The 14,951-nt window shown below is 38.2% G+C and overlaps 1 protein-coding gene across 1 annotated transcript in view; it reads left to right on the top strand.

The window, feature by feature from the left end:
• Window positions 1–131: 131 nt before the first annotated feature.
• The window catches only part of specc1la (sperm antigen with calponin homology and coiled-coil domains 1-like a), a 37,723-nt gene continuing 22,903 nt past the window's right edge, over window positions 132–14,951 (top strand). The window contains exon 1 of the mRNA XM_084388888.1: window positions 132–466. The gene's annotated coding sequence lies outside the window, so the exon portion shown is untranslated. The remainder of the gene's footprint in view (window positions 467–14,951) is intronic.

Raw genomic sequence — 14,951 nt, 5'->3', positions numbered from 1 at the left:
CTACTGCTGCAGATTTATAGATAGGCCTATATGAATTAGTATGACACGTTAATACAGATAGATATAACTCAGTAACGTTACAATTTGTAAAACAAAAGTCGGTTGTTTTCAGCTAACACAATGAATATTTCATGCTGCACAGCTGTAATATTGAAACACATGTGGTAGGCGGGCGCTGAGTGAGTGAGTGAGTGAGTGTGTGTGTGTGTGTGTGTGTGTGTGTGTGTGTGTGTGTGTGTGTGTGTCTGGTGATCTGATCTACTGTGTGTTTGTCTACTGTCTGTCAGTCGCGCTGTGTTTGCAGTGGGCAGCCAGCCGTCAGTGTAGCATGAAACGGCTATCTGCCTCTCAGAAACGATGCCACAACTAAAACTCCGGAATACCCTTTGTTATCTACCCTCGAACACTACCAAGAAGATCATCTACCCTGACGGGCGCTTGTACAGACCAAAAGGAGGGAGCCAAGGTAATAAATGAAACATTTATTTCCCCTCGCATCCTGTTCAAGTAGCACATCCTGTTAGCATTAGCGGTTAGCCTGTAAACTCACAACCATGCCGTAAACACTGGACTGCAGTGATGAAAGTGGATTTCAGATTGGTCATATTTTTGTGTTTAGCCAGATGTTGTGTTGTTCAGGCTGTTGTGAAACATGTCACGTTTGTAGGGATGGTTGTTAGTTCTCGAACTGTACAGTCAAACCCTGTTGGGTCATCATGGCAATCAATATCTGGTATTTGTCAGATTTATCTGAGAAAAAAAGCTAACGGTGTTTCTAGCTAACGGTTCACTGAAATGTTTGTACTATTAGTAGATTCCTTCTTAATTTAATCTAATTTAAAACAGTCATTCAATGTAATGAGTAAACATACAGGTAACAGTTAACGTTAGTGTTTCAAAACCTAGTAAGCTGCCTACTGAGGAGGAGGAACAATTGAAACATTATTATGAATGGTAGATGCCTTCAAATGTTCAGATTATATTCGGTATCCTGTATTTGATCTTTGACGGGTCAAAACACCGAAGACAATAACCTTATTATTTTATTAATGAATTTAATGTACTAGTTCTATCAATATTCTTAAATAAATAAATAATTATTATATATATATATATATATATATATATATATATGGCTGACTATTCCCTAAATGCTTATTTTGTATTTCATTTTAACTTCCAAAAGACCTTAGTCAGGGTAGCGCCATATTTAATTTTTTGACAGGAATGAAAACGAGGCTGTGAGGAATAGAATACAGTATGGACGCTAGCCTAAGTTACTGTTGTTTAACAACATACTGATTGTTCAGCTGACGAAATGTCTTTCCGCAAAAAAAAAATGTCAGTATTCAAAAACTCCATGAAACAGTTTTGAAAGTTGTTAGTTGTGAAACTTGCGTGATCTAGGACCTTTATACAGTGCGTGGCATTGTAAAGACCACCAGAGGTTTAATTGACATAGTTGGTATAAAGACTGTCTATGTACATTTATGTCCAGTGAATTAATTTTGTCAGCTATTTTTATATTTAATCTAAGTCTTAGTCCTTTGTCTAATGTACTTAGTTTTTATCACATTTATTCAACCTTTTCCTGTTTTTGTTTAGTCAACTTTTAGGCCCTGTTTAGTATTAAGGTGCGTTTTGTTCGATCTGATCACAAGTAGACAAGTACACATTCCCGTTTACAGCTAGTGTTTTAATCTGTCTCTATTGTCCACTTTCAACCACTGACATCCTGATTTCTTTGAGAGGAGGTTCTATGGTTGGGTAAATCTATGTGTTTTTTTCAGATCTTTTGATCTAATTGACAAAATAAGCTCGTGCAATTTACATATGAACACGACCAGAGATGATGGAAAAACTACGGAGAGCAGTATCTTTTGTTTGTGCTCTGATAACCAGAAGATCACGCCAAACGTGATGAGTGCGTGTTAGAAATCAGGAATAGTGAGAGAACATTGTGCTTGGTACGTTTTTCGTCTTGGGTCTCCACCCGACAAAGTTTAAATCCCGCCTGGCTAGTAGCCTGGCTAACGTCAGACCTCGTGGTCTGGGAACGACATGTTCATTTTCTTGTATTTGAGGCGTGGTTTACGAATGCCCAGAGCCGTTTATTAGGCGCTACGAATGTCTATCAAATGCGCCTGTACGTAGCTCATAGCCAATCGTTTCAATCATACCAGATGACGTATGTAGAGCGACAGAAATTCGACGAGGAAGAAGACGATGGGTCAGAGATTTATGTGTACACGATGGCGTTCAGCGACTGAACTACTTAGAACACTATCTAAGGCTGCATCGAAAGGTAACTTCGCGTCTGCTGCCATGTTGGATCCATAGATATGCTGCTATGGAGAACTGCTTCAGTGTGTCGCATAGACGTCGTCATCGTCTTGCTGCTCCCTCCCCGTTCTGTGATTGGTTCCCTTTTTGAGGGGAAAATCTGGTCCATGGTGTCCAGGCTGCCTAGCAGTGTGAATAAAATCGCTACCTGGCTAGCGCACTTCCTATAATGTTTACATTGTGGCTGTTGGAATGCATTAGACTACATGAGCATTTACACTACGAAAGCAATCCGGTCCAATGCGTTTTCTACGACCTCTTGAAGTGGTCAAAATTGGACTGTATTTAGCATCGTCCACTTGTGATCCGATCGACCAAAACGCATCTTAAAGGATTAGTTCACCCAAAAATGAAATTTCGTTCCAAACCTGTAAGACCTTCGTTCATCTTCATAACACAAATTAAGATATTTGTGATGAAATCCGAGAGGTTTCTAAACCAGCCATAGGCAGCAACATCATTCTAACTTTCAAGGCCCAGAAAGGTAGTAATTGGGGGATTTTATTTAAATACATTTTCACATCTAACAACAGAAAGAATGAAAGCTTGTAGAGGCTTGTTAAGAACAGTCTGTAATATTTAGTTGTCTCTTTTTTTCCGACGAAAACAAAGAGAGATTTTGGTAAAGTTTTTATTTTTTAAACTGTTTTAATGTAGTCTTTTTTGTCTACGATATTGCATGTTGATATAGTCACAGTTACCGTTTAATGACGTCGGTGTCATCTCGTCTTGGTCATTAAAAAAGGTCGTCAACGAAAAATTTAGATTTCGTTAAGAAAATTAACACTGCCTCACAGTGATTTTGATGCAGAGCAAGACATTTTCATTCACTTTCCTTCCTTTCCGTTTGTGGAAAAATGTCGTCTTCTCAAACTATTTATCACGACTGCAATTGTGTCCAGGGAAAGAGACTTATGCAATAAGAATTACAGCCTGTTTGGGCCGCTCTCGATCCTTGGCTTCAGCAGGGCAGTCATCCCAAGTGAAAAAGTTGGAGTTCTTGGAGGCCATCCTCTTAAGATCTAATAAACCACCAAAAAGGCCTCCAAACAAAACACATTCCTGGAGCTGAAGCAGTGGGAGGGTTTCTGTTGCAATGTGTGTATGTTCACATATAGGAAAACTGAAGGCCTGCTGAGATGTTTCAAAGTGTGTGTGGGGAAAAAGATGTCCCTCATGTTTCCTCTATCAGTATGTTCTTTCTGAGGATCATAATAACCCTTTCTGTATTTGTCAAGTTCAATGGTGGTTCATGTTTGTGTGTTAAATATTTCTCCCAAATATCTGTGAATGTGATTTCAAAATGATTGGTGTTTTGGGAAGATGTGTGCTTGGGATGCTTCCACAACTAAAGGAAGGGCTCACTAATTTTATTGCGTTTGAAGATTACCAACAGATGTGTTGTTGGCGCAACAGATGTGTTGTTTTGATGGAGCAAGATGTTGTTCAGACATTTCACAGCGTTTGAAGTTCTTGTGCAATTGGTAGCGTTTCAGATAAAAGATGAAGTGGAATATAGGGATTTCAGTAGCTGAACTCTGATTGAATTGTGTCTGCTTTTTTAAACCTTCTCCAAAGGTTTTTGGGCAGTAACTTTCATTTTTCTGGAAGGAAGTTAATATTTATTTCATACTTTTATTTAGCAAGGACTTATTAAATTGATCTAAAGTTACTAAAGGAACTAGGCTATTTCAAATAAATGCTTTTCTTTTGAACTTTCTATTCTTAAAAAAAATATGTATCTTAGTTTTCACAGAAATATTGACTGAATTGATTGAATATTATAATGATTTCTGAAGGATCATGTGACACTGAAGACCGGAGTAATGATGCTAAAAAGTAATGATGCCAAAAAAGTAAGAAAGTGTTATCCACGTTGTGGATGTGCTCTTCCCATAACAATGCTTTGAAACATGGGCAACTAAAGCACAAAGAATACACAACATTCAATTATAATGTAAATGGCAGATTGGCGCCGCACATCTTGCACTAAACTGTATTTTCATCTAATTTATCAAATGATTCCAGACATCCGCATATTTTCCAAGACATGATGAGAAATTATTTTAATTTAAACAGGCCAACTGATGAAGAAAAAAAATAACAAGCTTGGATTACTAATAGTATCATCAATGTTTTTGAAAAGGACATCTAAAAGGTCTCAAAAAACCCAATCATAGTCAATAATGTCGGGCATTGCCGTTTGAGCTGACGCTGAAGAGTGAATGAACACCGGTAAATTGAAACACTTTGCTAGTGTTGGTTAATTAAGTCAACCAAACACATCCTATATGAGATTAATCGGATATATAGCCTACAACATAGAAGTAATATTACAACTTACATCTGCACAAAAGGATGTGAATGCGCACGTGAACTTGCGTGCTTGTCTGAATGTGTAACTCCCGTCGTGGATGCACTCTTCCCGTAACAACAATGCTGAAACAAAGGCGACTAAGCACAAGTTATTATTCATAACATTATAATGTTATGTGTAGCCTATTTATGACAGATTGGTGCTGCACATCTTTCACCTGTATTTTCATTATCATTGATAATGATCCCAACACACATCTTCCCATATCAGTAATTCCAGGCATCACTGCACACTTTCAAATCAATAGTTTCACTTCATTTCGCCGCTCTGGGCGGCATGCTGCCCTAATGCTAACCATTCAGACCTCAGGTACCGCCCAAAATGGCGCAATAACCAATCAGAAACAAAATGTAATATAATTTTCGTAATATAAAGTCACGACTATCGTGATCATTGTTTTCATGATCAATCGTCGATGTCACATCCGGGTACTCAAGGACTCGTGCACAACCCTACTACAAAACGTAACAAAACCGCAGCCAATCAGAACAGTGAAGGTGATACTTGTTGTACTGTACTGTACTGTGTAGCAGGGTTTTGGACCAATCCGTTTTCACAGTGGGCGGAGTTACTCAGCACAGTGCGGCATAGGCTGAAGAGTGATTTGCAAAATGTAGATGGATGAGAAAACTATTATCATTCACAGCTTTATCACCTCACACCTGGTTAAGACCCCATTCCAGCGACAAACAACTTTTCTGTCCATGACAAAAGTGAAACTGCTGTAAAATTACAGTCAATCAGAACAATAAAGACAAGTTCTCCCTGAAAACTAAAACTAAGAACCAATAGTTGGTCATTTCTGTTGTATTTTCCGGACAGTTGTGGAACTTAAGGGATTTTTCATATAACGTCCAATGAACCGCTCCTCATCTGTGTTTGATGTTTAATTCATGAGGAGCAGGATTTTGATCCAATACGTTTTTGGGGTGGGCGGTGCTTTTTAAGTGACTGTGCTGTGTTCTGGTTTGAAATACTAGCATCACTGACTCACAGAATAAAAATATTGTATATTATTTTACATTTTTATCACAGTAAACACCTCAGCGTATTCCCACTCTCTGTTTCCACAAGGCTACCCAAACACAAACGGCCTGACTGCACCGGGCAGCATTCCAAAACCCTCATCACGCTCTGATGAAGAGGACTAAACAAATAGTGCCATCCCAGTGCTCCTGTAACCAACTCCACTGAGACACACATTTCCAAAGAGAAGGAACAAAGAGTCCAAACAAAGATAGACACAGGAGTCAATTTTCAGCACATTGACACCATTTTTGGGCCATTTTGGCTGTGATTGCCTGGTCACTGAAAGGCCGAAACAATTATTATTGTGAATCGGAGCAAATGTTTTTATCCAAGTTTGGAATCAAGAACCAGTTATTATTCAGAAGAGCGAGGAGCCTCAGTTCATGCCACGTGTGTCTTTTTAATAGGCCGGGTCCACAGTGTTATGATGACCTCATCGTAGTAATAAATCATATGTGAGCATTACACATGCAGCGCACACCTAATAATGTGACCTCATCCTGCACAGTCCTGACAGCAAATGATGTCACGGTCAAGAGGTAAAGAGAGCATATAAACTCTAGCCCCACATATGCTTCCTGTTATTTCGTTCAGGCCTTGAAACCTTGGCCTACTATAATAGATGTATTTAGCTATCAGTATGTGATACACTCTGCAGAGGAGTGTTAAACCATTCATCTGTTTCTTTGTATGTGTGCAAAGGTCTCTGCCATGACTCATATTCGAGGGATTGGTGGGTTGTGTTAGTGTTGAGTCTCTGTCAGCACCTTTTAATGCTCACTCTATAGCAGGGGTCAGCTTGAAGTCAAATCTGGGAGCCGCACTGTACTTACTCATAAAACTGATTTCTGCCATAGTTTTTTGCTTAACATTTATGTTTACAGTAAATCATTTAGCTGAATGGATTATTTTGGGAATGGGATGGTGCTCAAGCATGAAATGTAAAATTTTTGCCTAGTCACGGTGGCTGGTGAATGACCAATTTTACTAGTCACTAAGATTTTTGTACCAGAAATTAATACTTTTATTTGGCAAGGACACTTTAAATTGATCAAAAAAGAAAGGAAAGATGTTTATAATGTTACAATAGATTTATTTTTCTAATAAATGCTTTTATTTTTTCTTTAAAAAAAAGAATTAAAGTAGAAAACAGTGATTTTAAATTGTAATAATATTTCACAATATTACTGTTTTTACTGTATTTTTGATCAAATAAATGCAGCCTTGGTGAGCATTAGAGACTTCTTTCAAAATCATTACAAAATCGTACCGAACACAAACCTTTTAAACAGTACTGTGTACATAAAATATTTATTTATATAGATATCACCAGACTCCAACACGATATTATTGCAATTTTTAACACCATAATAGTATTGTATCAATGATCGTCAGAGATATTGCCGATAGCTGCTGCCTTTGACGATATCAAGACGATAATTTGCTCTTTTTTCATCATTGTATTAAATTAGTATTATTATTATCAGGCTTGTATTATTATTATTATTATATTCATGTTAAAATTCAATTAATTTGCCTTCCCTTATTTCATAATGACATCACCACATAACTGCACTTGCGACACCGGCACGCGTGTATGAGGATTGAGGACTCAATGAAAATGTTTTTAAAACAGACTGCAAATTTGCATTGTGATCTATTCACAAATTGTCAAGAATGCTAATTATAAAAGATTGCATCATTCTGGTACAGTTGCTGTTTAAGCCAAGGCGAAAACAGCATCTTTGTTCGTCACATTTTTGTTTCGCCTTAACAGTCTTTAGGTCCGAACACCGCACAAATCAGTCATGAAAATCAAAAGCAGCTTCAAACACAGACTTAAAAAACAACTTGTTTAACAAGAAATATTGATTCTTCACTCTCTTTTAATTTTTTTTTTTATTTATGGTCCACAAGAGAAATATGAAGGCAGTAAATTAAGATTTGATACCGTTGCCAGCTTATAGATTAATTTCGTCGTTAAAGGAACACGCTGACTTTTTGGGACTTTAGCTTATTCACCGTATCCCCCAGATTTAGATTAGTCCATACTAACGCATTCTCATTCTAGGGTGTCATATACTGACACTTTTGACATTTCGTCTACATCCAACGCACATGGCACCCTTTAGCGTCAATATGACACGCACAGAGCTTTGTTCGGTTATGGGCAGGTTTAGGTCTGGGGTAGGGTTAGGGTTAGACCGCTAGGAGGCGCCTTCTGGCCCATATCTATCTGCGTCTCATATTGACGCTAAAAGGTGCCATGTGCGTTGGATGTAGACGAAATGTCAAAAGCGTCAGTATATGACGCCTTGGGATGAGATCGGGCTGTCCATACATACCCTTCTCATCTCCGTGCGTGCTGTAACTCTGTCTGACGCACCCACTGCTAGCCTAGCTTAGCACATAGACTGGAGGTAAACGGCTCCAGCTAGCATACTGCTTCCAGTAAGTGACAAAATAACGCCAACATTTTCCTATTTACATGTTGTGATTTGTATAGTCACAGCGTGTACGAATAACAAGGTCACATGAGACACAACCATCTTCTAACCGTATACATACTGGGAACTATATTCTCAGAAGACGAAGCACTGCTACTTCTGTGGAGTGATTTACTCCAATTCTGAGCGAACTCTGAGAATATGTGACCATGTTATTTGTACACGCTGTGACTATACAAATCCCAACATGTAAATAGGAAAATGTTGGCGTTATTTTGACACTTATTGGGAGCAGTCGGGTAAAAAATTTTTTTTATTTTTTTTATTTTACAGATCGGGCTTTGGTCGGACTCGGGCTCATTTAGCTTTTCTCCTTTCATCGTGCCCATAATATACGTGCAGAGCGCAGGCTACTGTATGAAATATTGTTATATTGATAATATTATAAATATGCAACGCAATATGCAATTACGCGAGTAACGCGACGCGCGTGCGTGCAATGCATTAGATGACAGTTGACCATGGAGAGCATCAGGGAGAAGTTGGAGCGTGGGGAGTTACTAAAAGTTCCCAATACTTCAGGAAAAGCTGCATTTTGAAAGAGTTTTGATTTGATTACCGAGCCTGAAGCCTTCAACAGTGGATGCTATTCTTTTTCTTCACAACGATCGCGAGTAAACAGTGAATGAGCCGACTCAGTTCAACGGATTTTTATTTCTTTATTATATTTGTATTATTATTTAACGTTAGCCAGTTGGCGAAGAGTTCTATGAAACGTTGTTCTTCAGTAAAGTAACTTGACATCAAAAAAAGGTAGGCTGTAAATCTTTATTTACTGCTGGATCACATTTGGCTATATAATATTCTCTACTGCATGCTTATGCTTCTCTGTAATGGACAGTCTGTTTTAATATTTGTGGGCATAATTGTCGGTGGTGGTAGTTATGTTTGTCTTGTGTGTGCGTCTTGTGTGTGCGTCTAGCAGAGACAGCGTGCATCAGAGAGCGCGCGTCAGAAAGAGCTCAAAGTGATATTGATGTTGGTCTGGGGTCGGGTTCAGGCTGAAAAATTGCAGACGTTTTCGGGCTGGGGCCGGATTAGGGCTTGAACACCACGGGCCAGGTCTCGGTTAGGGCTGGAAGTTTTGCCCCGTGCAGGGCTCTAGGCAGTATGCTAGCTGGAGCCGTTTACCTCCAGTCATGGTGCTAAGCTAGGCTAGCGGTGGGTGCATCAGACAGAGTTACGGCACGCACGGAGATGAAAAGGGTATGTATGGACTTATCTAACTCTGGGGGATACGGTGAATAAGCTAAAGTCCCAAAAAGTCGGCGTGTTCCTTTAATGCAGCGACAGATACCAAAGCTTGGCCAGTTTTTGTTTTCACTTTCAGGGAATAATTGACTGTGGTTTGAGACTCCTTCACAAGTAACTCTCATGCAAACCTTTTAGGTAAAATATTTCTATGCGACATGACATTTATCTTTATCGCCAACTCAATCTTTGCTCGCAAAATGACAGAAAAAGATTATCATTCTCCACGATTAAAAAACGAAGTAAATAATTAACTAAATAAATAATTAAATAATGATCAAATAGCCCAAGTAAACTATTGTAAGTATTTTAAGCAAGTATTTTAAGTATTCTTCATCACCCTCTCATGCATCTATCTTTTTTTTTTCTCCCCTAAGTTATTTATTTATAAAAAAGTACACAGCTGGCTGGTGGTAGATGTTTAGTTTGCATTAGTTTCACATGTGAGACAGCCATCATGGTCAACAGATGGCAAGCATGAAATCCAGGAAGTTTTCTGCTGGGAAAAGAAGGACGAGCAAAATACAATTAAACAAGCCAACACAACATTTTCCTTAGTCACGATTTAATCCAGGTATTGTTAAAAGAAGTGAGACTTGAGTCAGTGCCTGAAGATTGTGTGGGATTCTGCTGTTCTGTTGTGGAAGTGGGGTGTGAAGGGTGAGAACTGTTAAGGGCTTAGTCGTCTTGTCATGTTAAGGGTGTGTTATGGATGGTCTAAGGGGTGAGTCATTATTCTTGAGGTCACCAGATGTAGAAGATGAATGTCTGTTAATTGGTTCGTATGCCAGGACAAGTGTTTTATTTGACTTGATCCCTGCAGGCATGTACATGGCATGACTAAAATAAATTTTGGATAATTATTTTTTAATGGAATGTACTGTAATGTATTTCTGTATAAAATAACATATATACACTCACCTAAAGGATTATTAGGAACACCATACTAATACTGTGTTTGACCCCCTTTCGCCTTCAGAACTGCCTTAATTCTACGTGGCATTGATTCAACAAGGTGCTGAAAGCATTCTTTAGAAATGTTGGCCCATATTGATAGGATAGCATCTTGCAGTTGATGGAGATTTGTGGGATGCACATCCAGGGCACGAAGCTCCCGTTCCACCACATCCCAAAGATGCTCTATTGGGTTGAGATCTGGTGACTGTGGGGGCCATTTTAGTACAGTGAACTCATTGTCATGTTCAAGAAACCAATTTGAAATGATTCGAGCTTTGTGACATGGTGCATTATCCTCCTGGAAGTAGCCATCAGAGGATGGGTACATGGTGGTCATAAAGGGATGGACATGGTCAGAAACAATGCTCAGGTAGGCCGTGGCATTTAAACGATGCCCAATTGGCACTAAGGGGCCTAAAGTGTGCCAAGAAAACATCCCCCACACCATTACACCACCACCACCAGCCTGCACAGTGGTAACAAGGCATGATGGATCCATGTTCTCATTCTGTTTACGCCAAATTCTGACTCTACCATCTGAATGTCTCAACAGAAATCGAGACTCATCAGACCAGGCAACATTTTTCCAGTCTTCAACTGTCCAATTTTGGTGAGCTCGTGCAAATTGTAGCCTCTTTTTCCTATTTGTAGTGGAGATGAGTGGTACCCGGTGGGGTCTTCTGCTGTTGTAGCCCATCCGCCTCAAGGTTGTGCGTGTTGTGGCTTCACAAATGCTTTGCTGCATACCTCGGTTGTAACGAGTGGTTATTTCAGTCAAAGTTGCTCTTCTATCAGCTTGAATCAGTCGGCCCATTCTCCTCTGACCTCTAGCATCAACAAGGCATTTTCGCCCACAGGACTGCCGCATACTGGATGTTTTTCCCTTTTCACACCATTCTTTGTAAACCCTAGAAATGGTTGTGCGTGAAAATCCCAGTAACTGAGCAGATTGTGAAATACTCAGACCGGCCCGTCTGGCACCAACAACCATGCCACGCTCAAAATTGCTTAAATCACCTTTCTTTCCCATTCTGACATTCAGTTTGGAGTTCAGGAGATTGTCTTGACCAGGACCACACCCCTAAATGCATTGAAGCAACTGCCATGTGATTGGTTGATTAGATAATTGCATTAATGAGAAATTGAACAGGTGTTCCTAATAATCCTTTAGGTGAGTGTATAATATAATATTATACTGTTAATTAGTGTTCATTTTGTTAGCTATTTTTTTAATTAGTCTTAGTCCTGCGTCAAATGTAGCCTATTTTTTAGTTTTTATCATATTTAGTCAACCTTGTCCGGTTTTTGATTAGTCAAGTTTTAGTCAACTAAATCTTCATCACATCACAAATATTTTGCTCAAAATTATAATCACAACGATTGTTGTCATTTGAGAAATAGCCTACATTTTTACATTTAATCAGAATTATTGCACTTTCATCTAAGCACAAATCAAGAGAATGTCAACCCATACACATGGTTTATTTAACCTAATCTAGTTTCCTGATTTATTATAGGCTATGTATCATATAAATTAACACTCTCTGTCTACATTATGAAATTCCAAATAGTAATTCCAAATTACATTCATGTTTTTTCTATTAAAACAATAGCAAAAAAATATTGTATTCTAACACCAATGTAAGTGCATTTAGGCCTATTCAACAACCACAATCGCAAACAATATAATTGCGATTCATGTTTGGATTTATTACAGTTCTTCACTGAGAAGGTTTGATCACATATTTGGACACAGCAAACAGCGCAAGCTGCTCATGAAGGAACTCAGACTGGCTATATGACACTTTCATTTGAGCAGAATATCTCAATGTACTTCGCTAAACTCCAGGTTAGATGTTTATCGGTGTTTTCAGATCATCCGCGCTTCTTCTACAGTGTACAGAGAGCTTGTGCACAATGTAGTCAGATTGCAAATGTTAAGTAAAATATTACCGGGCAGAAAATGTATCCTTTTAAGAGAAAAGCTCTGATTGGGGGATTTTAAACTCTTGACATCTATCAACCACAAACATGAAAGCTCATAGAGGTTCTTTTTTCCTTTTTTTCCATCAAAAACAGAGAGAATTTGGTCATTTTTATTGACGACGGTTTATTTTTTATGACGTTGGTGTTGTCTCGTCATCGTTTCGTCTTAGTCATGGAAAAAAGGATGTTGCCGAAAAAATATTGCCATGCGTTTCGTTAATGAAATGAACACTACTGTTAATATGATGTTCAATTGGACCACCTCAGGCATAAGTGTCAAAATATACTTTTGGGCATATTTGGGATTAATTGCATCTATTTTGTATTTATTTACCAATAAATGTAACCATTCACACTTAGTTTTAACATTGTATAGCCTAGTAGAGTTTTTAAATTGATAAATAAATATTGGAGAGTTCAGTTTTCATTTCTCGAAGACTGACGCAGCATTTCTCTGAAAACATCTAGCCAGAAGTTGTGCTCCAAACCTCTCCCTTTAAGGGAATGTGTGCTGAAGCCTTTTTCCATTGGGGGGTCTGTAAATTGGAAATGAGCAAACGTTCTCCCACATCTCCCCACCCCCTGCCTCGCAACAGCTGTAAGATATTAGGCCTTATTTTCTCTTCCATTGAGAGACAGGAGGAACGGGCTCTGTGCCTTGCTATGATCAGGCTCGAGAGGACAATGGGGATCCATTAAATGAACGATCTGGAAAGATCTGCACCGTCCAAAAACAAGTGCAGAGGACTGGGTTGGAAAATCGAAGTTGTGATTCATGCTATCTTTCCAAAACATCTTGGAAACTACTGGCTAAGTTGCAGCTCAAAACCAATTTCTCACTTTTTCAGTGGTCTCTCATAGAGACAGAAATGTTGGGTAATTTGCACATGATTGTATTAAAGTGATAGTTCACCTAAAAATACAAGTTCTGTCACCATTTACTCGCACTCACCTGTTGTTCTAACCCTGCAGAACGCAAAAGAAGATATTCTGAAGACTATGGCTGCACTTTTTCATGCAATTACAGTAAATGGGGACTGGAGCTTTTCAAGCCTCAAAGGATGAAAAAGCGTCATTAAAAGTGCACTATTATTTCCAAATCCTTTTAAGCTATGAAGGCTATGTGTGACAAACAGACTGAAATTGAAGTTGTTATTCACTGATTCACTGAATTTCTTTTTCTAGTTATTTATCACAATATTATTAAATATTTTGATTGATATCACAGCAACTTTTTAATGGAAAGCAGCCATCTGCTTTGTTCTGAAGCAAGCACACAACTTGCCCAATTCTGAATGTAGCCTTCGCGCTCAATGAATTCAATGAATTTCCACTAGAGATGCACAAATTGACCGGAATCAGCCTATTTTCTGCTGATCGGCCCGGCCAAAATGATTGGCTAACTGCACTTAAACGGTCAAAGACGCACAAAATTAAGTCAAAATGGCCGTCTTGGTGAGTATTCAGTTAAACAGTCAGTTTTTGAATGTAAATAGTTGACAGCGCATGTTGTGTAACATTATATTGGATCCGTGCATGAACTGTTAAAGTGACAGCAGCATAATAAACCTGCTGCTTTGTTATTTTATTCAAAGAACAAAAGACTTGTGAAATCTTTCACTTTCAAAGAAGAAAATCACTCGCTGCTCTTGACTGAATAACCTTTGTAACTAATTGTAAGCATTAATCTGTATTTATCTTTTACAATGAAGACTATCCATTGTTATTTTACATTTGATTACTTGAATTTCTGTAGTATTTCTTACCTGAATATGAATATACTGTTAGACCCACCTGCACAACTTAAAGCCGTGTTTTATTCATTTCTCTCTTTATTCTAGTGCATTTATTTGTGCTATTGTTTGAAATTTGTTTATTTGTTCTTATTTTATTACTGTCTTTTTCCTTATTTTTTTATGAAAAGAAAATTTTGCATTGAAGAAAAGCAGAGTTTTGTTTGTATATGCTATCAATTATAGTTATTTAAAAGAAAACCTGAATAGTTAAAAATCGGTATTGGCAGGTCACACTTCGCCCAAGAAAATTGCAAAGGTGCATCTCTAATTTCCACCCAGGTGAGCTTTTAAATGCTTCGATTGAACCATTGATGATCAGGAATCAAATCAACTGGTTCATTGAAAATATCTGACTCAAACGAATGATTCATTCATAAAGTTATCTTATGGCTTTAGAAGAATATAGCACACAAGGTATATGGACCACTTTTATGGTACTTTTAAGGTACTGTGTTTTAAAGCTCAATTATAATTGCTTGGAAAAGAGTAGTTAGTACAGAGTTCAGAGTTTCTCTATTTTGTCCTCCACATAATGAAGTCATAGTTTTTACTCTATATGAGGGGTTAGTAAATAACAGAATCCATGATTGAAATGTAATTTTATTTGAATTTCATTAACGTTGTGTCCTTTGCTGTGCTGTGACCTATACGAGCGAGTTGTTTGTGGTGTGGTTAGCTTTGAAGCTGAATAGTGATATAATGAGG

Source organism: Rutilus rutilus (genome assembly GCF_951802725.1).
Source record: "Rutilus rutilus genome assembly, chromosome: 19".
NCBI classification, from domain to species: Eukaryota; Metazoa; Chordata; class Actinopteri; order Cypriniformes; family Leuciscidae; genus Rutilus; species Rutilus rutilus.
This window is presented reverse-complemented; position numbering and strand designations above follow the sequence as displayed.